We start from the raw sequence: 26,937 nt of genomic DNA on the forward strand, positions 1-26,937 counted from the left end.
TGGCACGCACTCTCTCTCAAATAACACATGTACTCCATCAATCCTTCTTAGCAAATGAGGGCAATGGAATTGAGGCTAATTCAGTATTTTGAAATATAGCTTTGAACACTACTTTAACATTATCAAGTGATAGGAAGTTGCAAATTTTAAAATGGACTTAAATATGTATCACCAATAAACAACACATAAAAATCCATAGAAAGCACTTAAAGGTGAATCTTGCAAATGTGTTACTCTGTGCAGAACACCAGTGTGAAATCTCAGCAGGATATCAAGGTCAAAAGGAACATTAGTTCCTGAAGAAGTTACTGGACTTTATCGATTAGAAAAGCTCAAAGTCATTTGTACATTTTATGTATACATACATATACACATTCATAGAAACACATGTATATACACACACATACATATATAATTGATTTTATTTTATATGAATTTATTCCATTTAAAGCCAACTATTGCAAAGGAAATTAGACTCTGAGTGAATGTATTTTTTATATTAGGTAAGATGATCATGGGACCATTGGACATAATTTCTTTCTCTTTCTTTCCCCTAAAGTGGATATCATGAAAAACTGGAAATCACAGAAGATCACATTATAGTTCTTGCTCCGTTTCTCAATGAAGTGTGAACTCACACCTGCCAATTACACTCTCTGACTCTCAGTTTGCTCATTGGTGAAATGGAGCTAGTTAGATCTCTTTCTACTCTCCTCAATTCCAGCCTGATTTTAAGGGCTAAGTAAAATGCCTAACACAGAAATGTGAAGCACTAAATAAGCATTGATACATTCTTTTCTTTTCTTTTCTTTTTTTTTTTAAGATTTTATTTATTTATTTGAGAGAGAGAATGAGAGAGAACACATGAGAGGGGATAGGGTCAGAGGGCGAAGCAGACTCCCTGCCGAGCAGGGAGCCCGATGCGGGACTTGATTCGGGGACTCCAGGATCATGACCTGAGCCGAAGGCAGTCGCTTAACCAACTGAGCCACCCAGGCGCCCCATTGATACATTCTTTTGTTCAGGCTCTGAGGTGTGGCGATGGACGGAGCAGACATGCCCCATCCTCCCAGAGCTTACAAGCTGGTGAAGGACACAGAGGAAAGGGGAGGGAAGTACCACATGAGCACCTGGACAGGATGTGAGGAGTGCAGAGGAGGTCATCAGGCTCATTTATTTGCAGGGATGCTTCCGAGAAGAAGTGACATCTAAGCTGATCTGTAAAGCAGGAATGGAAAAAAACCAACAGAAAAGGAGTGTTGGGGGCGGGGGGGGATGGGGAAGGGTTCTGGGCGGAGACAAGTTTCCGCACATACAGAAGAAAGACAGCACGTTACTTGTCTGGGAGAGGGAAAGAAATGTCGTTCAGTTGGCTCATAGATTCTAAGGGAAGAAACTCTGAAAGCGAGGTCAGGCAGAGTGTATGTATGCTTGCAAGCCACCTCTAGTTTAGACTCTGCAATCAGAGGAGGACTTTACAGGGTTTTATACAGTCTTATTATGAGTGGCATCATGAATTATACATCCATTCATTTGGCAACTTGAAGGGGAAGAGTTTCCTGCGTCAGGAACAACGTGCTTCTGCTCCTGTTCCCCCCGCCACCTGCCCCCTTCCCTCAACTCCCACACCTTGTCTCTTTTTCCAGTTTTCAGTTTTGTGCGCAGCTGCAGGCTCTGCACACCCTTGACGTTGGTTCCATCTTCAAAGGGGAACGTTTGAGAGCTCCAAATCCAAGTCCGAAGCTTCTATCCACAGGCTAAAACCTGTCTCTTTGGCCAGAGGTTTCAGGAGCATCTTCATCTTTTTTTTTTTTTTTTTTTTAGCATCTTCATCTTTTCCTTAACTTGGACCAACTCTTCCACACTCTGATGGGTGCCTTATAAAATTTAGAATTGTAGAAGATTAAAGAGAATTTAGAGACCGCAGGCCATCTCCTCCCCGGTGCCTCAAGGTGAAAGACTGGACTTGACTCATCTTTTCACCCCAGTTTGGCTTAATACGGTGCCTGCCTCCGTCAGTGTAGGAGCCAACCACAGATGAGGAAGCCGAGGCCCGTCCACCTGTTAGAACTGTGCCTTCCTGACCGCCCCTTGGGCCATCCCGAGCGCTGGGGCATGAGAGTACTTCCTCTGCACTCCTGCAGTCTTAGTCCACAGGTGGGAAGGGCCTTGAGTCTAATGCTCTGGCCCCTCCTTGTCAAGAAGAATGACCTAATTCCACTGCTGAAGGAACAGCATGGTGCGTCCAGCCCAGCACAGACCTCATTTCCCCCTGGTCAGAGGCCACCTACTGAGCACCTGCTTTTCCTCCACTGGGGAAACCTAGAAGGTAGGGCCTGGTCCTCCCTGAGGCAGGCTGTGCATTTCCACCCCTATCTCCCCACTCCCTCCTGGGGTGAGTCCCTGCAGGGACAGTGCCTTCTTCAGTGCCTTCCCAGGTGGCAGTAGCTTCTGCCCTGCTCCAGGGGGAAGCTCTTCTGGTCCAGAACGACCTGTGACTTCTGGGTGAGGCTAGCTCATTCTGAGTCAGATACAATCACATTCCCCAAGATGATCTTTACTTGTAATCAAGGCAGTGCTTTGTTCTGACTTAAGATTTGTTTATCTCTCAATGGGTCCAGAACTCAGGCTAAATAAGTAGATACTGTTTGTTGGGTCCCCAGCTCAGAAAAGCAGACATTCCCCGGCTCCTCTGGGGCTCCTTCTGTGGGAAGTGTTGGCTGCTTCACAGCCAGCTCTGGATTACATAGGGAGTCACATGATTTCTCCCTGCTGGACAGAGCCAGTGAAGATTTGCAAAAGCCACAAACTAGCCAAGAACCTAAATCACCTGCCCCTGGGACTCCCTGGAATGTAACAAGCAAAGCCCTCCAAAGCTGGGCAGGGACAGCCCTCGCGCTGCAGGCTCTGGAGTCTGCAGATGCAGCTGAGGGGCCTCGGCTGCGTTGAGACAGATGTTCATACGTCATGCAAAGGAACTCCTAGGCTGGGATGTTTTGCACTGAGCTTCATCTGTCAGACTGCAGTGTCTGCTGACATAGAAGGTTTGGATGCCTGTGTGACCACCTGGGAATTTATTGCCTTACATTTGACAAAGTAGAATGAGCTCCTCTCCAGCTTATTCCATCCCCTCTGTGAGGTGTGTGGGTCAGCACAGGGTGTGGCTTTCTGCACCAGCAGCCCAAATCTGAATCATGTGAAATGTTCCCATTACATGTTTTCCCCTGGTGTTAGAGTTAATGAACAGCATTCCTTAGGACAATGATAAGGTAGAATTAAAAATGAAAATGTTAAGCAGTGATGTTTGTTAATTTAAAACGGAATTTCATATAGCCCACTATGTATACGATGATATTTCAAATAGCATCTAATTTTGGAGTCTTCAGCCTCCTTTGCATTCTTTAAAGTAATGCTTAGCATTATTTTCTGACAAAAATTAAGTAAGCTTATTTATACAAAATGTGGAAAATAAATAAAAGCACACACATACACAAACACACACACAAATCAGCCCCAATCCTACCACCAGAGTCAACTACTTTTAATTAGAGTATGTTTTATTTTGTAATCTGCATTTTTATCACACTGCAATAGAATGCAAACATACCGTCACACCTTCAGGTAGTTTTAAGGCACTACATTCAATGGCTGAACAGAGTTACAGTGTAGAGCTGGAAACTGTCTATTCCAGTAGAGTTTTTATTTTCTCTCACTTCATTATCTGTGGTACTCTAAATAAATAACTCCTGTAGCAAGATAACCATCTAAAGTAAGAATTAAGCCTAATTCCACAATCAAGAGATAAATGTTTTTAACATCCAGTGTCTGCTGTTTTGCTGTCTATACTTTTTCACCCAGAGATGCATCAGAAACATTTGGCATGCTATTAAATAATTTTAAAACATTATTTGTATTGGCTGATCAGCATTCCACTTTATAGATGCAAATTCTGTATTGCACTACAGTTTCTTTTTTTCCTCCTTAAAACAACCTGTGGGCAAAATGAGTAAAGATGGTCACTGATTCTTTGATTCTTCTCTCATTAAGAAGCCCCCTTCTAGTGAATTTGGGCAGGATATAATATAACTTACAGAATACAGAATCTATGCCACTGTGCTACTTTCCAGGCCTGGGCTGCTAGAGACTAGAAGCTTCCACAGCCTGTCTGTTGGAAGGCTTGATTGAGGGAAGCCAGCCACCATATCCTTTTTTTTTTTTAAGATTTATTTATTTATTTTTGGAGAGAGAGAGAGAGAGGGAGGGAGGGAGCATGAGCAGGAAGGCAGAGGGAGAGGGAGAGAGAATCTCAGGCAGAGCCCAACAATACGGGGCTTGATCTCACAACCCTGAGATCATGACTTGAGCTGAAACCAAGAGTAGGCTGCTTAACTGACTGTGCCACCCAGATGCCCAAGGAGTCTGCTTATCTTAAGACCACCATGCTGTGGCTGGACCTAGAGGGCATTATGCTAAGTGAAGTAAATCGGGCGGAGAAAGACAAATACCACATGATTCCACATCTATGTAGAAGCTAAGAAACAAAACAAAAGAACAAGCAAGCAAACAGAAGCCCAAATGACCCATTGCTACAGAAAACAAACTGGCGGTTGTCAGAGGGGAAAAGGTGGGGGATGGGATAAACAGGCAAAACAGAGTCGGAGGTACAGGCTTCCAGTGGTGAATAGGGAATATAGTCAATGGTATTGTAACAGTGTGGTGTGGTGATAGATGGCAGGCAGCACACTGAGGTGAGCACAGCATGACCTATAGACTTGTTGAACACCTGAAACTCATGTCACATTGTGTGTCAACCATACTTCAATTAAAAACAACAACAACAACAACGACGACGACGACGACGACAAACACCATGCTGTAAGGATACCCAAGCTACCTCATGAATAGACTGTGTAGAAGGACAGAAATGTCCAGCCACCCCTGAGCAGGCACTGATGGGTGAGTGAAGATACCTTCAAACGATGTCTAGGCACAGCCACCATCAGAGACAATTGCATGAGAGACCTCACAGAATAGGCAGAGTGACCCAATCAATCCACAGAAACATAAGACATAACAATGTATTGTAATTTTAAGCCATTAAGTTTTGTAGTGGTTTGCCATATGGCATAGATATCCCAGGTAAAGGGTATGGTAGATTCGACCATGGTCAACAAATGGTTATCCTCTGCCCTGCACTCCATGGATATATTATATTCCCTTCCCCATTACATGCTTGAACCAGAGGAAGGAATGCAAGTGTAACTTTGCTCATGTACCTTTTAGACTATGAAGGGTCTGAGCAGAGGATTTAAGAGGCAATGTGAGCTTCCACCAACCCTCTGTGCTCCTAACTCCACATGGGACCAACACATCCTGCACAGAGGTTACTCCTTCAGCCTGGGTCCTGACTGAGAAGACATGTGGGACACCTAAACCAGCTCTGTAAAGACACAATAGCAAACACACTGCCCCAAGAAATGAGCATTTGCTATGGGAACCCACCAAAATTTGGATAATATTTATGAAGCATTATCATAGTAAAAGCTGGTTAATAGAGAAACTGGTTACAGCCAACTGGATGTTTGAGTAGGGCTGGAATGATCTTCTTCCAAGATGGCTTACTCACATGGCTATTGGCAGGGAGATACAGTTCCTTGTCACATGGACCCTTCTCCCTAAGGCTGCTTGGTATGTCTTCATGACATGGGAGCCAGTTTCTCTCAGAGTGCGTGATACAAGAAAACAAGGCAAGTGCTACGGTACCTTTTAGGACCGAGTCTTGAAAACGACACACCATCACTTTAACACTACGCTGTTGGTCGCACAGACTGACCCTGATGCAATGTGGAGAGGAGTACACAGAGGGACAAAGGGATAAATGCCAGATGGAATCATGAGGGGACGCCCTGGAGGATTGCCACCACAGGGCCCCACCTGTTTATGGCCAGGAAGCATGCTGAGAAAGCTGTGTGTGCCCCAAGAAAAGCATCGTCTCCAGTGTTCTCCTTAGATGTGGTCAAATAGGATAATGGAAAGAGAAAGATTTCTCAGTTTGGATTTAGGAGCCAGAAGAGCAATGCATTGGGGAGCTACTCCCAGAGAGAAGAACCAGGGGATAATCAAGGCACATTCCTACGACAGTGGAGCCTCACAATGCATGCCCAGGAGAATTGAAAAATTGCTATTGCCCAGTGTCTACTGTGTCTGCACCTTCCCCCTTACAAATGAGTATGTTGACTGTTAGTATCCTGTCTCTGTTCCTCCCAATACACTTTGGGTGTGTGGAGGGAAATCACCCGTCTTTTTAGCTTATGGATCTCTTGATTGAGGAGCCACCTGCCATATGGAGCCACCACATAGAAACCATCATGAGAGTCGGTATCTGGAAAGCCTGATGCCTTTTTTAGATGATATTTTTTTTTTAAAGATTTTATTTATTTATTTGAGAGAGAGAGAATGAGAGAGAGCACATGAGAGGGGGGAGGGCCAGAGGGAGAAGCAGACTCCCTGCCGAGCAGGGAGCCCGATGCGGGACTCGATCCAGGGACTCCAGGATCATGACCTGAGCCGAAGGCACTCGCTTAACCAACTGAGCCATCCAGGCGCCCCTAGATGATATTTTTGTTTGCACGTTTTGTTTGTGGAAGGAAGGGTAATGAGTATATTTGACTAAAAGTATGGACTGAAGTATATTGTATTGCTGTAAAGTAAATAGTAACTTCCCCTTTCCTACCCCCTTGGGAGGAGTAAATTTCCCTGCCCTGTGGTTCTTGGGCTTGTGCATGCACCCAATGCCTTGGCCAATGAGATTGGAGGAAGCATTGAAGTGCATCCCCCGGAGTCACTGGGGGCTTCTGCTATTCCACCAGCTCCCTTGCACTCCTGCCCTCCACCTTGAGAATGCCACATTCAAGATTCACTCTCCTCTTGAGTCTGGGAATGAGAAGACAGTTCAGGCTGTCCTGAACTAACCCATAGCTTAGAGCAGAACCCTAGCACCTGATATGAGTGAGGAGTAAAATTAGTTGTTGCAAGTCACTGAAATATTGACTTCTTCCTACAGGACATCATCACAGCAAAAACTGGAGGATACAAGGGCATACAGGGAAGATGTTCAGAAAGGTGACTTGAGACAGATTTTGAAGGACCTTGGCCAATCATGTGAAGAGCTATTTTTTATTGCATATGATTAAGGAATCACTGAATGTTTTTTTATTGTGGTGAAATATACAAAATGTAAAATTTGCCATTCCAACCATCTTTAAGTGCTTGGTTCAGTGGTATCAAGTACATTCACATTACTATGTAACCATCATCACCATCTATCTCCATGACATTTCATCTCCCCAAACAGAAACTCTGTATCCATCAGATCAGAGTCATTGAATTCTCTCTCTTTTTAGGAAGGGATACTCATGTATTTTTGAGTGGTCAGAACTTTATATGCGTGCCAAGGAAAATAATTAAAATATTTTCACTGATGTTCGTTTTTCCTTCATTTCTAAGGACCCCCATTCAAAGTGTGGACAAGCCATCAGTATCCTTGCCCTAAGAATTTTTTTTTCCATATAAGAACAGAAATTCCCAGAAATGAATGTTGCTTTTTGTCCTCTATAAAGGTGTGGGTTCATTGAAAATCATCATGTGGAGGAGAAGTGGGGAGAAGGCTGGCAGTTTGGGAACAAAGTGGGAAAGTGGGGAAGAGAAGGTAGAAAAAGCAAGAAAGAGAAGCGATTTTGTGATTCTGGAAAGGAGATAGCCACCCCGGGGATGGACATCACCATCCCTCCATTATCGTCAGCTCCATTATCATCCACTGTCCCTCCATTATGGTTAGCTGTGGTCTGCGGCAGCCCTTATCCAACAAGAGTAAGCATGTCCATCAGCTAAACCTTAGCAAGAACCTGGATTTCCAGAGAAGTCATCAGACTTCCAGGAGCCACAATGAGTGAAGACAGTGAGGATGGCGCAGCAACCAGGATGGGCTGAAGGTCAGAGGCCATGACTCCTTCTTCTAAGTGCCACTTAAACCTCCAGACTTCTAGAATACACCCAGTAGATGGTGAGGCCAACACTGAGATTAAATTTCCTACCAAACTGGGTGAGGAGTCACATTTAATTTGATTTAAAGAAAGTAGGGTTTATATGTCTGAGTTTGTGGACAAAGTTTTTGCCCTTCCATATAGATCATGTCATTTTTCTGAGGTTAGTGTAATGAATCTCAATTTTCTTTTTCTTCTTTTTAAAAGATTTTATTTATTTATTTGAGAAAAAGAGAGAAAGAGCACAGAGGGAGAGTGAAAGGGAGAAACAGACTCCCTGCTGAGCAGAGTCTGATGTGGGGCTCGACCTTAGGACTCCAAGATCATGACCTGAGTGGAAGGCAGACCCTTAACCAACTGAGGCACTCAGGAGTCCCACGAACCTCAATTTTCACTGAAGCTGAAATAAACATAAAAGAGATTAAGCAGTTAGGCCAAGGAATCCCTCTTTTACATAGAAAGCAGAATCAGAATTAGAACCCAACCCAGGGGTTGGTGCCAAAAGGTATGCTTTCCAGAACCCAAACTGGAAGAGTTCTCAGGACCCAACTGCCTGTTGGAACAATCTTCTCTAGATATGGGAGGAGAGCAGATGCTTATGAACAGGCAGAAATGTCCTGTCTCCTGCTTTATGTCTTTTCCAATATCATTTGCCTGGAGGTCTAAAGAGAAATCATTCTTTGTCTTAGAATCTGTCTTCAGTCAGCATCAGCCAGTCATTTATAAAAATAAAACACACCGACTGAAAATAATTGAAGGAAAGCATACTAAAAAGTAAGACAATAACAACTAAAACCCTAAGTAATGTGGTAGAGAGGGAAAAAGAGAAAAAGGCAGATTATTTATACAGTGGAAACCCCACAGAATTGCAAAACAACATTAAGAGCTGAATCTTCTTCTGAAAAGATATTTGGCAGATTTCATCACAAAAATAATAGAAAAACATCACGCACAAATTAGAAGAGTAATACAACAACACACGATTTAATATTATAAGAAAGTAATATGTCGTAAGGTCTCCTAAAATTCTAGGGATGAACATAGTGCATTGTATTGTAATTGTCAGTTTATTTGCTGATCTTCCTCAATACTGTCTTTGGAGGTAGAGGTTCTATAGTTAGTCCTGTCATTGTACCTCCAGTACCAAACAAAACAAAATGGAAATGTAAACATCTTTTATTCCAGCACACAGGGGACATTCCATAAATATTTATGAATGACTTATTTATTTATTTATTTTTATTTTTATTATTTTTTGGCAATATACATATAAGTGAAAAGTGACTAAGGGAACTGGAAACCTGAGTAGGACAATAACAAAAGAAGAAATTATTTCTACCTGATATGCTGTGATTTAAGCTGTATAAGGAGGAACTAACACATAAGCTATTTGAGAAGGTAAACAGAAGGTGAACTCAATTCATATCATAAAACTAACCTAATTTAGAATTTCATTATAATTTAAAAAAATCACTTAAACTGATGCCAAATGAAAGACACTTTGCCAAGCTGGAAAGTTGAGGTTTTTACAGTACGAAAATTGGATAAATTCAATTATCCAACATACAGGGCAGCCTCTACTTCTTACTAGTCATGAGACCATGTATGATTTCCTGAGCTTCTCCTCAGAGTCAGATTCTTCATTGGTAATATAATGACTACAGTGATTTTTTTCCTCAGTGGATTTTCCTACACAGAAATTACAAGTGACAAATAATATTTGTCATTATTTAAAGTAGATATAATTTTAGTTTTTCATGTTTTATTCCATGAAATTATAGGACATGCTTACATGTTATGTCAGTGTTAGATACCATAAACTGTAAGGTCTCAGCTCTTTGCTTTAAAGTAGCTGAAGTATGGTGGGTGGGCATTTATATTCCGCAGCCACTTACTTCATTAGCTAGCTAAAAGATCTCCAGTTTCTTCATCTATAAAGTAAAAAGACGTTTTACTTACATCCATGTTGATTAGATCTGTGGCAGTGAGTATTACTTCTGGATCTTTCTTTTGTTGTGAATTCCTCCTTCTAGTCATTTTGCCAGAGAAAAATGGAAGCCAAAGCTGGTGGCATCACAATACCAGACTTCCAGCTCTATTACAAAGCTGTAATCATCAAGACGGTCTGGTACTGGCACAAAAACAGACACATAGATCAGTGGAACAGAAGAGAGAGCCCAGAAATGGGCCCTCAACTCTATGGTCAACTAATCTTTGACAAAGCAGCAAAGAATATCCAATGGAAAAAGGACAGTCTCTTCAATACATGGTGCTGGGAAAATTAGACAGCCACATGTAGAAGAATGAAACTGGACCATTTTTCTTACACTATACACAAAAATAAATTCAAAATGGATGAAAGACCTCAATGTGAGACAGGAATCCATAAAAACCCTCGAGGAGAACACAAGCAGCAACTTCTTTGACCTCAGCCGCAGCAGCTTCTTGCAAAACACGTCACAAAGGCAATGGAAACAAAAGCAAAAATGAACTATTGGGACTTCATCAAGATAAAAATCTTCTGTAAAGCAAAGGAAACAGTCAACAAAACTAAAAGACAACCTACAGAATGGGAGAAGATATTTGCAAATGACATATCAGAGAAAGGGTTAATATGCAAGATCTATAAAGAACTTCTCAAACTCAACACCCAGAAAACAAATAATCCAGTCAAGAAATGGGCAGAAGACGTGAACAGACATGTTATGGCCAATAGACACATGAAAAAATGTTCCATATCACTTGCCATCAGGGAAATACAAATCAAAACCACAATGACAAACCATCTCACACTAGTCAGAATGGCTAAAATTAACATGACAGGAAAAAACAAATGTTGGTGAGGATGTGGAGAAAGGGGAACCCTCTTACACTGTTGGTGGGAATGCAAGCTGGTAAAGCCATTCTGGAAAACAGTGTGGAGGTTCCTCAAGACATTAAAAACAGAGCTACCCTATGACCCAGCAATTGTACTACTGGATATTTAAAGACATTTATCACAAATGTAGTGATCCGAAGGGGCACCTGCACCCTGATGTTCCTAGCAGCAATGGCCACAATAGCCAAACTGTGGAAAGAGCCGAGAGGTCCTTCAACAGATGAATGGATAAAGAAGATGTGGTGTATAAATAGAATGGAATATTACTCAGCCATCAGAAAGGATGAATACTTACCATTTACATTGATGTGGATGGAACTGGAGGGTATTATGCTGAGCAAAATAAGTCAGTCAGAGAAAGACAATTATCATATGGTTTCACTCATAGGTGGAATATAAGAACAACACAGAGGATCATAGGGGAAGGGAGGGAAAACTGAATGGGAAGTCATCAGAGAGGGAGACAAACCATGAGAGACTCTTAACTCTAGGAAACTGAGGGTTGCTGGAGGAGAGGTGGGTGGGGGATGGGGTAAATGGGTGATGGGCATTAAGGAGGGCATATGATGTGATGAACACTGGGTGTAATACGCAACTGATGAATCATTGAACACAAATCAGAAACTAATGATGTACTATATATAGGCTAATTGAATTTAAATTAAAAAATAAAATAAAAGCAAAGAACAAAACAAAAATTTTATGCCACTCAATTTCAAAATGATATGGAAAATATAAGTAGAATTTGGACCTTCAAAGTCATGCTGTTTACATCTCTCAGAGGAAATCATGTTTTTACATCAAGATTCTAGATACATTCAGTGAGAGAAAATGGCCTAAAATGAAGGTCTCATGATTTCAACATTTTGTACTATATTAGTCTGTTTGGTTTGTCATAACAAAATATCTTAGACTGGGGGCTTATGTAACAGAAATTTATTTTCTGGCAGTTTTCCACAGATCTGAGAAGTCCAAGATCAACGTGCTGGCAGATTTCATTCCCCAGTGAGGGCCTTCCTCCTGGTTCATAGACAACTGTCTTCTGGCTATGTGCTCACATAAGCAGAGCAGAGAGACAGAAAAAGCAAGCTCTTTGGTGTCTCTTCTTATGTGGGTCCTAATCCCATCCAGGGGCCTCACCCTCAGGACCTTAAATAACCCCAATCACCTCCCCCAGGTTCTGCCTCCAAGTACCATCACGTTGGGGGTTAGGGCTTTAACCTATGAACTTGAGGGACACAATTCAGTCCATGGCATGCACCTTCCATAAGAACAGTAATTCTTCTGAAGTATTCTGAATGCTCAGGGTCCCTTTAAAAATCTGATTTTTTTTTTAACAGAGAGGGAGGCAAACCATAAGAGACTCTTGACTTTAGGAAACAAACTGAGGGTTGCTGGAGGAGAGGTGGATGTGGGGATGGGGTAACTGGGGGATGGGCATTAAGGAGGGCACTTGATGTAAAGAGCATTGGGTGTTATATGCAACTGATGAATCACTAAATTCTATCCCTGAAACTAATACAATAAATATTAACTAAATTAATTCAAATAAAACTATTTTTAAAAATCTGATGAAATCCATGGGTTTATTTCCCGTGAGTTTGGAGGAATATATGTATAATTCCATGCACATATCCATCTCTCTCTCTCTCTCTCTCTCTCTCTCTCTCTCTCTCTCTCTATATATATATATATATATATATATATATATATATACACACAGGTGGACATACATTACACATGCCCAGGAATCCCTGTATGCCTGAAGCATGTCCATGGTGCTCCATCAGTCCAAAGTCCCCACCTCAGAACGCTTGCCCTATGCTATTAATAGGTCCAATCAAATCTAAAAACAGTCTGAAAAATTAGAAATGATTATTTAGTGTCTGAAGGATTTAGAAAGGATGGTTGCAGGTATTTTCTTTAGGAAATCTCCCAAGCACAGCATGTCCCCAACTTCCAGCTAGGGGAGATGAAGTAGCCACATGTTTTATTTCCTGTAAGGACCCCACCTTCCAAGGATAATCATTAACACATCTTTCATTCTGCAGATATTGGGCCTGAAAGAGACCTGAGGTCTCTAGTCCAGACCACTTGGTTGGCTAACAAAGAAAATGAGGCCAAAGAAAGGAAAGAGAATGTGTTCAAGCTCATCTTAGATTTTACTAGTGAGCTAGCTTCAGTCTCTTTGGAAAATAATGGGACATTAGTACTCTTGTTATTTCCTAAAACTATTACTCCAGGACTGTGTCTTATAACCTCTCATTTGAGATTTCCATGACCAATATAATAATTTAAATTCTTCCAGAATAACAATATTCCATCTAGTGGTTAAGATTTCTTTCAGAATGTAGTAAAATATATGTCTATATTTCATTTTCCAATATATCCAGAGCACTGTAGTTTCTCTTTTATTTCTGATGGACCCAAGTGAATTCTCAAAGATAGCTCAACAATTTATTGCTCCCATATAATTTCATATTCTTCTGCAGAGATAACACAGTAATTATCCTGAATGAAATCATGCCGAGAGTACACTTGCACTGTTTTTTTTTTTTTTTTGGCTTTTAGCAAAGAGTTTTATTTGGTAGACTACATAACAGCATCATAAAAGTATTTACTTCTTCAAAATTTGTCCTAGTGTTCAACATCTTATGATTAACACCCAAGATGGAGATGTTTGGTTTCTCTATCTTTGTTACTCTACCTTTGCTTAGAAGAGCTTATTTACATCTACACATTGTCAGCCTTGCTAGAACTGCTGTCCCTGAGACCTCCTTGAACCTCTGAGCTTATGACAATGGAGTTAGTTGTATCACAGTGGAGGAAAAGAACCTGAGATTTGGAACCAGTGACTTGGAGGTTGTCACCTGCAAGGCTTCACCGACCAGAGAGACACATAAAAAATTCTCCTGGCTGAAGGAGAGATAAAGAGGTTCCTTGGAGAAGAAAGGAGGTCCTGGAGTTTGTGAAGAAATGGAGCCAAAGAGATGCATTGAGTATGTAATAGGAGGAAAGATGGGCCAACATTCCAACCTACCGACTTCTACCATTCTCCTTGAATGGCTTGATATTTTTATGTGTGTGATTCTTCCAGGAAGGCTCAAGTACAACCTCTCCAGCATTCCCCACACCCCCACACACAAAGTAAGGTGCAGGCAAAATCAGGCATTCCCAACACTAAGTCAAAAAAAGAGGAAAGATTCCATCAGAAGAGGAAAAAAAAAAGAGGTAGACTGTAGATGTATAAAGACCCCTGGGCCCCAAACCTTCACAGAAGCCCATTAGGACCCATGACTAACAACTCCCTGGAGTGCCAACAGCTCTCCAACACAACTAGTTTATAATTTCAATGTAAGATTTTCTTTGAATATTAACTTGTGTTTTATTCTTTGTTCTTGTTGTGTTTTTCTCACCTTGATTTAAGCCCTTGGGCCACTCTTTTTTTAGAGGCAGTTGGTGTTGTAAGATTAAATGCAGAATTGTCTGAAGTTAGCCTCTTTTGCTAGATTCAGCCTTTGAACAGAAACAAAAGCATGCATCCTATCTTTGACCTGGGAGCAAAAAGGAGCCTCAGGAATGACAGATTAAAATTTGCACCCTCTTCCAAGCTCAAGAGGGGCTCCCAGTCGGGTTTAAATTGATTTGAAGAAACTATTGCAACCTCTCAAGTATTGTGAGGTGAGAACCCTGTCTCTATATGTACTTTCTCTACTCTCTGTCTTCACCTCTTCCTTTGCTCCCACACCTGAAGTGCTTTCTGAACCACCCCTGTTCCCCCAGAAGCTGGGCAGGCCTGTTCCTTGGGACTTGGAGGGAGGGTCTAGAAAGCATTTGATCCACACCCTCAACATGAATGGAAATTGTTGCCCACTTACCAGGACCATAGGTTATCTTAGTATTCTGGGCTGCTATAACAAAAATACCATAAAATGGGTGGCTTATAAACCACAGACATTTATTTCTCACAGTTCTGGAGGCTGGTTGTCTGAGATCAGTGTAACCAGCAGGTTTTGGTTCTGGTGAGCACCTGCCTCCAGGCTGCAGACTGCTAACTTCTCATTGTCTTCTCACATGGCAGAAGGAGGCAAGAAACCTCTCTGGAGTCCTTTTATAAGGGCACTAATCCCATCATGGGGGTTACCCCCTATATAACCTAATTATCTCCCCAAAGTCCCACCTCCTAATAGTATCACCCTGGGGGTTAGGGTTTCAACATACAAATTCAGCAGGAAAACAAACATCTGGCCCATGGCACAGGGCTACCCACTTCAATGCAGGTTTCAGACAAAAATCCCAAGCTTCCCAGTTCTCCTCAGGACGTATACCTCAATGACTGGTGTTCCTAGTGTGGATTGCAGGTCCTGCAGGGAGAGGGGCAGTTCTAGTCAGTATCTGCTGAATGGTGAGACCGGGCACCGTGCAAGGCATTGGAGAGTGGGAAATAGCCACCTGGACATGAACTGTTAAAGTTGCTTATCCAAGACTCTGCTCGAATGCCACCACCAGGGTCAGACTCCACGTCTGTCTTGTCTGCATGCCCATCCAGCCTGTGCTCTAGGTAATGAGTGTGCTCATCAATTGTCACAGGAGACCAGGGTTATGCTTTATTCAGTTTTGTGCTAACCCTTGTCCCTGCACATTCTCGGCCAGTAGTAGTCTTCATAAAGGCTTGGTGAGGTGGGCGCCTGGGTGGCTCAGTCGGTTAAGCGACTGCCTTCGGCTCAGGTCATGATCCTGGAGTCCCGGGATCGAGTCCCACATCGGGCTCCCTGCTCGGCGGGGAGTCTGCTTCTGCCTCTGACCCTGCCCCCTCTCATGTGCTCTCTCTCTCTCTCTCATTCTCTCTGTCTCAAATAAATAAATAAAATCTTTAAAAAAAAAAAAAAAGGCTTGGTGAGGTGGATCAAGTTAATTAAATTTAATATATATGAACATATATATATGTATGCATACATACACATGCACACATATATATAAACATATGCACATATATAAATTTTATATATAATAGATTTGTGTGTGCATATATATATATATACTTATACATATCTCTCAAATTGCATTCCCCAATGATAATCTATGTAATTAATGTCTTAAAATGTTGGCAGTCTCCCAGATGGAACAATACTCAGGGAAAACTCTACCATCTAGTGAGCACTTACTACGTGCTACATCAGTTTCTAAATACCTTAATGGATTATCTCATTAAATCTTTACCCTCCGCAAGGTCACTCTCTCTTTACAGAAGAAGAAACTGAGGCACAGGCAGGTGAAGTCAGCTTGCTTGCTCACCCCCGGCAGCATGAAATTCTAGATGTGTTCCGAGTCATACTAAATGTAGAGATAGAAGGCAAGCTGGGGACTGCAAACTTCTGGGATTAAGATTTTGGCTTTACTCAAAGAAAGCTTCCAACTGTTTGAGCTGTCTTGGGGAGCAATAAGCTCTCTGTCTCTGGAAGTCATTTGTATTCCAAGGCTGGAAAGTTGTTTGACAGGCACATGACAGAGGAGTTGAAGTACGAAAACGTCGGGATATTTAAAAGAAGGCCTTTCAGTCCTAAAGTTCGATGATTTCTTTTTTTTTTTTTTTTAAAGATTTTATTTTTTGACAGAGAGAGAGACAGCGAGAGAGGGAACACAAGCAGGGGGAGCGGGAGAGGGAGAAGCAGGCCCCTCGCCGAGCAGGGAGCCCGATGCGGGACTCGATCCCAGGACCCTGGGATCATGACCTGAGCTGAAGGCAGATGCTTAACGACTGAGCCACCCAGGCGCCCAAGTTCGATGGTTTCTTGACACCATCGTGTATATGTAAACATCTCTGTCATCCAGGTTCCTGTGGCTTTTCCTTTACCAGCCTCACCACGTCTGTGTTTATAGGATCTGGTTTGTTCGCTAGCTCACAAAGGGATGTGTCAGCCCTGCTTTCGGCTACGGTCTCACGTAAACAAAGACTACTTTGTTCTTTGGGCTTTGAAACACAGAGCTGAGTTTAGTTTAGGAACGAAAAATGATTTTCAGAGAAGCAACAGCAAAGGTCTCCGGGAGCCACAGAACACGAGCTCAAGGCGTAGGAAGAAGCTGTCTCCTAGTTCCCTTCTGTTGCTGTTGTTTTGGGGCTGGTCCTCCTGTCTACCTCAGAGGATGCCCTGCCCACCCCCTTCCTCCAGCACAATGCTCCTGGCAGCAGCCTTTGAGTGATACAGAAATGTTTCCTATCCCTGCCATCCTTGAGAACAGCCGGAGGCCAATAGGGCTCAAGGGGACATCTTTCAGGCTCCATGCACTTCCACCGCTTGCCCATTGTTTACTCCTCTCACTGCATCAGGGCCTCCCTCCCTACTGATGGTGCTACCTAATGAACTCATAGCTATGCCTCCCAGGAACAACTATTAAGCGCCGCTAGGTTACACGGAAGAGGGTGGGCACGTTGGTGTATACTCTTATGGAAGGAAAGCAGGCTTTAGCGAGGTCCTGTTTTGGACGGAACTCCAATGTCATGTCAGTGAGCAGCTTCCAAGGACACCAGCGAGCGGGCTTCCCTGTCACCAGCAACCCTTGTGCCTGTGCTCGGAAGGAAGCTTGTTTCCCAGCCAGCACTTCACTTTGCTTCAGGCAACCAGGTTCTAAAGTAGCTAGGGCTTCTAGCATGTGCCTTTATACACCTTCCCCCACTGCAGGCCACTGGTCCAAGAAACCTCCTAGCTTTTGCTCAAAGCCTTCTGACTCATTTCCTAAGTTCCCCCAAACTGGGGAGATAATTGCAAATGCTGACGGAGCCCGCATAATGCCTTGCTGCTGTGACTAGTGCTTGGCATATTTTGGATGATTAATACCTATTGTAAAATTCTGTGGGTAGGGACTCTTAGCCCACTCTTTAAATGGCCACACCAAGGTATATAGAAATCATATGATTTTTCCTGAGACTACACAAATGCATTTAGAATAAGGAGTGAAACTCAGGGTCTTTATCTCCCAAATACAGTTCCCCAAACTGTTGCATATCACACCACCTCCTGTGATCTGACCCCCTCCTACCCATCCACAGTGGGATATCTCCTACATCTTCCTCTTATATTTCATTTCTTATCTGTGGTCTTGCTGTGTTGGATACCAACCTTCCGAGTAGTTCCCAGTGGATGTATTCTAATCCCAAAGGATGGTGTGAGAAGGACCAGAAATGTATGGATGGTGCTATTTATCTGGCATCATTGCGGAAATGATGTAACTTCTTTTCAGATAAGGAAATTTCACCTGCTGGAACAATTTCTTTTTTTTCCCCTTCAAGATTTTATTTAAATTCAGGTTAAACATATAGTGTAGTATGAGTTTCAGGGGTAAAATTTAATGATTCATCAGTTGCATATAACACCCAGCACTCATTACAAGTGCCCTTCTTTTTTTTTTTTTTTTAAGATTTTATTTATTTATTTGAGAGAGAGAGAATGAGAGACAGAGAGCATGAGAGGGAGGAAGGTCAGAGGGAGAAGCAGACTCCCTGCCGAGCAGGGAGCCCGATGCGGGACTCGATCCCAGGACTCCAGGATCATGACCTGAGCCGAAGGCAGTCGCTTAACCAACTGAGCCACCCAGGGGCCCCACAAGTGCCCTTCTTAATGCCCATTCCCCAGTTACCCCATCCCCCCATCCACCTCCCCTCCAGCAACCATCAGAATCTTTCAAAACACCTAAACGCATTTAAACATGTGGCCCTAAACACATAATGCACTGTCCCTGATGGTCTGAGTAGTGATCCCCCTGATGCATGCTTGCTGCACCAGAACGTAAGAATGGTGCTGGTTGCAGCCGCGGATGCAGAGTGGCCAGTCCTGACCTTAGATGGGTCACATCATTGATGTTTTTAATATTATTATTGTTGTTACTGTCAGAAGTTCTTGTCTCTTATTGTTGTCAGTTTTCTGCCTTCATCTTTACTTTGGAGCTGGGATGAGTCCTTTGTAGCCGCTGGAAATTCTCTTATGTTGTTTTTGATCTATTTGTAGGAGAACGTACACCCAAGGTGGTTTGAGTTCAGAACAAATGTGCATTGCTTGTGGGGAACACCGGATGGGCAGGCCCCTGAGGGATGTATAGTCGGGGGATAATAGATAAATTGCTCATGTGAAATATGAAACAGGATGTGATTATTGGACTTGCAGAAATAGACATTAAGTCCTATAGGAACAAAGAGCCTCCCGATAGGTACTCCTCCTTCAGCTTGCTCACTGCTCATGAAATGGCAGATTTTCCTCTAAGACTGCATCACACTTAACTTCCAGAGGTTCTGTGTTTCTCTTTTGCCAAATAATTTAGAGGAGTGTTGCTATCCTCAGCTGGTTTTCTCAACTGACTCCAAACTATCTTATCAGTTTTGATGGACTCTGTCTCTACCTCCACCCCAATCTCCAAAATCATATCTACAGTAATTCACTGATGGTGAGAAGACAGTGCATACTGTTTTTAAGTGTTTTTCTCTGTGGAGATAAAGTCTGGAGACCACTTTGTAAGAGGCAATGCAATGTGATAGTACTGATACTTTTTTTTTTTTTTTTAATGTACCATACGACCCAACTCCATTACTCTGATGACTTTTTGGTATCAACTCAGCTACAATCCCCAGGTACTTATACACACACTCACCTAGGTGCCAATGTAAAGGGACATTTCAGATGTGCTTAAAGTCCCTCATCAGTTGATTTTAAGTTCACCCACAGGGAGATCACCACTGGTGGGCCTGCCCTAATCAGGTGAACACAGCTCAGATGCTCTGAACAGTTTGTTTGCAAGGTATTCCAGCCTGCTTGTGATCTTCCATGCTGTTTCTGCTTTTCTAGTAGAACCCTGATGGGCACAATTATTTAATAGTTACAAAAAAGATTGTTAACCTGTTTTCTAATGGACAAAAATAAGGATTTTGTGAGGATAAATGATAATATATACAGGCTTCCAGGCACTGGGTAGGTTAGAAACAAACAAACAAAAAAGTTACAATCACAATATCTCAGAGTCAGGAAGCCAGGTGAAAGATATTGTGGTTTAAAATTGTCCAGTGGACTTTAAGTGAGATGTGTGAATTCTCAGTAAGGGAGAGAATGAAACTAAGTTTACATAAATTAGAAAAAAAAATTTCCTTAACAGCAATAATAAATTCCTTGATTTCATTTTGATATCCAGAGAAGAATACATGCTAACCATGCTTAAAGACTCACTTAGACCCTGCATGCCAAATTAGGTTTTTAAAGAAGAAAGTCCAGATTTATTTGTTTTTATTAGAAAATTGTCTCAGACTCTTAGATACAACAGAGGTGACAAAACTCAAGGACAGTTGATTAAGGGACTGAGGGGCGTGTTCATGGTGAAAGGCTGTTGCCAATGTGAAATTTGCATTGTTATTCAAATGTTTCTGGCTAAGCTACCTTCTAGATCCTTGAGCCTGATACATATATGACTTTAAAAAATACATATGGGGTATTTAAGAAACAAAACAGATGAACTTAGGGGAAGGGAAGGAAAAAAAAGGCTAAAACAGAGATGGGGGCAAACTATAAGAGAGTCTTAATTCTAGGGAACAAACTGAGGGTTGCTGGAGGGGAGGTGGGTGGGGAGATGGGGTAACTGGGTGATGGGCGTTAAGAAGGGCACGTGATGTAATGAGTACTGCGTGTTATATGCAACGGATGAATCACTAAATTCTACCCCAGAAACTAATAGTACAGTATATGTTCACTAAATTGAATTGAAATAAAACATTTAAAAAATATATGGGATATCAGTGTAATGAAATGATTATTAAGGCAAATTGGGCCTAAGATACTCTATACTAGGCTACTTTCTTTAAATGCATTTTAAAAATTAAAGCAAACAGCTTTTTTAAGTTAATGATGCATGTGTGATTGAATGAACAGCAGCTTTAGACACAGGGGGGCCAGAGTTTACAACCTGAGTACCTACATCCTAATAATTTCGATGTTCCTCTTTGACCAAAACACTATTTAGAAGTGTGATTCAAGTCAAACAAAAATAAGTAGATGAAGTCCATAAAATCGTAGCAACTCATATTATAAAACTGCTTATTTATGCAAACATAAAAAACCCCAAGACAACAGGTAGCATGTGAAGTGAAGGCAGGGAGCAGAATTGGGGGAAGGTGATACCTAGATGACATTACTTCTTTTTTTTTTAAGATTTTATTTATTTATTTGACAGAGAGAGACAGCAAGAGAGGGAACACAAGCAGGGGGAGTGGGAGAGGGAGAAGCAGGCTTCCCACTGAGCAGGGAGCCCGATGCCGGGCTCGATCCCAGGACCCTGGGATCACGACCTGAGCTGAAGGCAGATGCTTAGCGACTGAGTCACCCAGGCACCCCTAGATGACATTACTTCCAAAGAAGCTGATGAAATGCTTAGATCCGAGACCTGCGCTTTCCATACACAGAGCTAGGTCTAGATGTTGGATTTTATAATGCTTCCTGGTGAATCTGGTGCTCTCCAAAGTCTGAGAAGTCTGGTTCTCCAACACCCACATGGACAGAGGCAGGGTGTGGTCCACAGGATACAAAGTGCTTGGGTTCATCTGTTACTTCCCCCCCTCCCACAGCTGCATGACCCTGGAAGCGTTCTGCACTTCCGTATCTTCATCTGCAAATCGAGTATAATGCGATTCCCTCACACAATTCTCTGTGAGAGAATTGAAAGTTGTAAGTATTTTTGAACAATATTTGGCCCATTATAAGTCCTCAATAAATGTGAGTTAATTATTATGCTTGCATATTATTATATATAATAACATATAATATATTGTATATATTATAATTACACAGTATAATAATAATCATGTGAGTATTATTATACTGGTATAATAATGCACAAGTGTAATAACCAGCTCATATTTATTGAGGACTTGTATAATAATTATATACTCACATATAATAACATACTTGCAAGAACAGGTGGGAACAGGTGTCCTTGGTTTGTGCTTTGCAGCCAATCATCGGCTCTCACTTGAATTAACAATCAACCTCTGACTTTCCTACAGCCAACTACAAATCATCTTTTGTTCCTGGCCCCTCAAAGGAGCCCTCAGCATGGAGAATCCCTGCTGAGAGCGGACAGTTGTAACAGAAAGAGAATAGATTTAGAGCAAACCGTAATCTCTGCCTGACTACAAATCTGGATGGGATTTTGGAACACCTGGAACGATTTGTACGTTTGCTTGCATGGTGAGAAAACTGTCCTGTAACAGTCTGGGAAGAATGTACCATCTGTTTAAGGTTAAAGTTCAGCTAGAATTTGTCTTGTAAGCAAATCTTACACATTTGTGCTGTGTGGCCTTTTGTTTTCTCCCACACTTGGTTCGGCACTAAATAGGAGATGGATGTGGTTGTCCCCATTTCACAAGAAGAGGAAACCATGGCTCAGAGAAGCACTGTCCCACCAGGCCCATGCCCAACCCAGGGCGCCCTGTGACTGAGGAGCCCATCCCTGCTTCCAGGCCTTAGCTCGGACCACGCATGATCGCAGCCCGCCCTGCAGCCCCTTCCCTCCCACCTGTGACCCTTTGAGATATTTTCCAGCTATTTGCCCAGCTTCAGTTGTGTTTTATTCTTCAGACTGAATACTAAATGCCATTTCCCTTGGTCCAAATTGTTTCCTATTCATCGTAATTCTGGTCCTAAATCCATCAGCCTTCACCAGGTAAAACTCCCAGTTAGATGTGAAACCCAAATGCTATTATCCCAAACCCTCCCATGGAGATGGGACCTCATCAGCTTTCTCTGGCTCAGGAATCGATTATTTGCCAATTATAACATGGATATTAAATCCCTTAGCTTCCAATGTCATTGGTCGGAAGGGACAAGATTTTACTATGCTAGCAAACAACCCCAACCTCTTAGCGGCTTTATAAAAAGCCCTTAATTCTCACCTTCTATGTTCCTCGGGAGGAGGTGGGCTTGGTTCCCATGTCGTAGGGCGTGTTTGACCTGGATGATTGCTCTGGTTTATATCAGGAATGGGTTTTGAGTCATCACCCAGAAGAGGAAAGCCAAATCAAGGTGAGTCTCTGGGGAGGGCAGAGGTTCAGCATCAGTAGGAGGTAAAAGCATGGGATTTGAAAGCAGACTGGACACAAGTCAGTGTGCCTCGGAGGTGATAACCAGAGCCAAAGGGGGGAATTCCAAGGTCACCAGCAAGTGGGTTAAAAATGGAACAAAGTAGGAGAAACCAGAGAGCGTCTGGATAGTGATGGGCTCTGGAAACCCCAGTTGGCTGATGGTACTCTTCTGGGGCAAGACCTGCCCAATGGGGTGCTGCTACAGCTTACAGGTCCCCCTCCTCAGAGAAGAATGCCTGACTCTTTCCAGTATTTAGTTTTCTGTTACGTGACTCGAGAACAGAAGCACAAGGAAAGAAGGTGGCCATCTACCTCCTGCTAGATAGTTTCTGAGTACATTTCATTTAATCTTCCCTATAATCTTTCCAGGTGTTATTCTTGTTTTTGTTTTTGTTTTTTTTTAACAAATAAAGAAGCAGAAGTTCATGAAAACCATAGGTATTAGGTGACAAGTTTTGAGTTTGAGCCTGTCCAGCTCTGAGTAGCGCAGTCCCTGCCCCCTTCAGGGTGCCGTCTCCCACTCACCACGGGAGTCCTGGGGCCGGACCTGGTTAACAAGAAGTGAGGTTCAGTTACCATCAGGTGGGCTGGTGGGATCGATGAAAACGCTCATGCACAGAAATGCAAATGCAAAGTCCTCAAATGATACTGATGACCTGATCCCAGAAAAGTTGGCAAGGTGACTGCCACCACCGTTGTGCCCAGCCTTGGCTATGATCACTAAATCCCAGGAAGATTCCTTGGGCTGTCAGCTCACAGACGTATCCTCTACAAGTGCCATGATATCTTAATTACAGCTTCGATGGAAGGCAGAGTGTAATATGTTCTCTCAAGGGGACTTCGCGTAAATTAGTGCCTTTTACCCTGCAATGACATGCATTTTACTCATAACAAATGAATATCAAGTGTTGAGCAGTTTCCCCTCTCGGGTATCTTTCAAACTGCCCGCAACACTGTGCCCAAGCCCATCGTAGTCATTGCTGCTTTAATCATGTGGGTCTCCTGCTCAAACTCTCCCGATAATCTGTCATTGGCCTTTCCGCTCTCTTTTCCACTTCCCATCTGTTTGTCGCTTCTCCTTGTGTTCTTTCCAGCCTGAGTCTCTCGTTACCCATGCTTTTATCCAACTGGTCTTTCCATCTGTCTTTCAAACATGTGTCCCTCCATGACTTCGTGGGTTACTGTTGCCTCTCCATTTATCCAAATCCAGTATGCGCATTTTGAAGGGTCGTGGGAGTCCCTAGTGACCCCTCACTCCTCTCTAGTCTTGGTCCTTAAAATTTATCTGAAAGTATACTGGGATAAATATGGAAATAGATATAGTAATAGATATGGATAGGGATACACATAAGTGTATACAAAGCCAGCTTCCATGACATGAGGACACTCTGGCAGCTCTGTGCAGAGGTCCCTGTGGCAAGGAACTGAGTCCTCCTGCCAACTGCCAATGCACACTTGTCAGCCAGGAGGGGCAGCCATCTTGGAACCAGACCTTCATCCCCAGTCAAACCTTCTGATGAGCCCAGCCAACATCTGCCTGGATTTGCATGACACACTCTAGGCCAGAGCCACCCCACTAAAGAGTTCCCGAGTTCCTGACCCTCAGAAACTGTGTCACATAACAAATGTTTATTGTTTTCCCAAACCACTGAGTATTATATTATGTACATAGCAACAGATAAGTGGTGTAATTGTCTAGCATTAATTAGGGACTTAATTGTGCCAAGGACTTTGCTGACTGCTCTACTTACCTGGATTGTATTCATCTCATTCTACTTCAGGAAAGGGTTTCAGTATCTTTATGCCCATTTTCCAGATGTGGATATCAGGACCTAGAGACAGATGTTAAGTGATCTATCTAAGACCACAGAGGGGTAGAGCCAGAATCTACACTGGCCCAGAGGCCCAGGACATGGGATATAGATTCTTACCTACCCCTCAATGCTGTCTTGACATCACATGTGGTGGGCTTAAGCCATATATCTTCTGCCAAACTCAAATACATCACACTTGCCTATTTCCGTCTTTCAAGTGCAAAGTGAGCATTTTGAAGGCAACATTGTTTCCTTGATAGCCTTTATCTTATTTAACGTTTGCCCCGATGAGTTTGTGACAAGCCTGAGGTTGCACAGATAAGACCTGGCCGTGTGAGACTCTTTGTGTGTGTTTCCCTCACACGGTGGAGTGGCACTCGGCAAACTACAAAATGCTATGAACATGTTAACAGCTCTGCATGTTGGGATCTCTGTGGACCCCCCACAAAAGAGCACAAATCCTCTCCTGCCATGTCTGAGCAATTTCAAAAACAAAACCAGGTTAATATAGAAACCAAACAGAAGCTTTGTTGTTAGTAGAAGCTGGGGGACTTAGCTTGGTGTCACAGCAAAACGGCTGAGTTCCCAAAATACAGAATAGAGCGATGTCTTCACCTGCATTCCCTCTAAATCAAGGGCTGTGACAAGGACCTGGGTGCACATGGATTATCTGGAAGATCTGGAAGGGGAGTCCCGGAAACAGAAACAAGGGGGTGAGGCTGGGAAGGAGGAAAAGCTGGTGTAAAGATGTCTCATGAAGGCTGCCGTTACCGGCAAGGAACGCTTGATTGTCCCAGGCCCCTAAGAAAAATAAGGAATTCCTCACAGTATTGTAGCCTGAAGGATGGGAAGCCGGAGCATGGATCCCCTGGCTCTTTTTCCCACTGACCAAGTGTCACCTGCAGGGCTGTACCTCCCTGACATTTCTGCTGCATGGGATTGCTGGCTGGAGGTGCCTTCAGCCCCAAGGTCCCTGGGGTGGAGAATGGAAGGGCTTATAGCGTGCCTTGCAGGGGGATCTACGTGTCCCGGAGCAGAGATTTGGCCACACTGTCTGAGTTTGTACCACAGCGGCTAAGGCTGCAACCAAAGATTGGCCAAAAAGGCATGACGGGGGGCACAAAATTGTGTCCACACGGTCCGTTGCTGGGTAAGGCTGGAACAGGGAGGAGCTGAGTGCTCTCTGAAGGGAGCTAGGGCCAACACAGGGCAGGGACTGGACCCAGCCAAGCACACTCAGTTTATCCTTCCCAAACTTACCAAACTGGGAAGTCACTGCACCTCCTCAGGGAGGGGTGAGGAAAAGGGGCAGAGAGAGACCTTTCCTTATACTCAGGAAAAATAACCCTCTTCATGGAACCTGCAGAGTAGAACGCGATATCCCTCCTGGAGTCCTATGACGCTAGTGTCTGTTGGAAGGAGCAAAGGAATAAATAAAACGCATGATAAATTTACAACTGTGACTCTTCACCAAGCGTGCCAGATGGAACCCCCTGACACCAGAGTCAATACAAATCAAATATGATAAAAGAGTTCTATCCTCCTTTTCCCTCTTTATTAATTTTTTTTTTTTTTTTTTTTTTGCAGGGCTTTGGAAAAGGTCATTGTAGAAGATTGCATTATATTTCAAAAATCTTTAGAGTTCCCCACAGGAAACATTATCACCAATATATTTGCTTCCATTTGATGTCTTTTTAGCAGTTGATGCCAAAAAAATCTGTTGTTTTTAAACGAGTTTCCAAGTGAGCAGATCTTGGGTGATTAAGAGGAGAAAAAATAACAACAAGAAATAAAGCACTGGGAAATATTTCAGGGTGAGAGAGAGCTGGGATATGCTGAGGCCCCTCTATTATCCACAGCCTCTTGTGGTGTTGAAAAGCAGATTCAGGAGGCTAACAGTAGGGACTACATCCTGGCAACTCTGCACACAAGCTCAACCACCTCTTTGTGACTCCTCTTCCCTGTAGGCTGAACTATCAGAGCAACTGATTTGGAGAAAGAGCACAAACATTATGCAAGCTCTTATGGGAACAGAGCCCAGCACAGAGCCTGATGTGAGAGAAAGGCTGTTTAAGTGCATGCTAGATCACG

The sequence above is a fragment of the Mirounga angustirostris genome, unplaced genomic scaffold, assembly GCF_029215605.1.
Source record: "Mirounga angustirostris isolate CCGP_5_RB_7025 unplaced genomic scaffold, mMirAng1.0.hap1 SCAF_2, whole genome shotgun sequence".
Lineage (NCBI taxonomy): Eukaryota > Metazoa > Chordata > Mammalia > Carnivora > Phocidae > Mirounga > Mirounga angustirostris.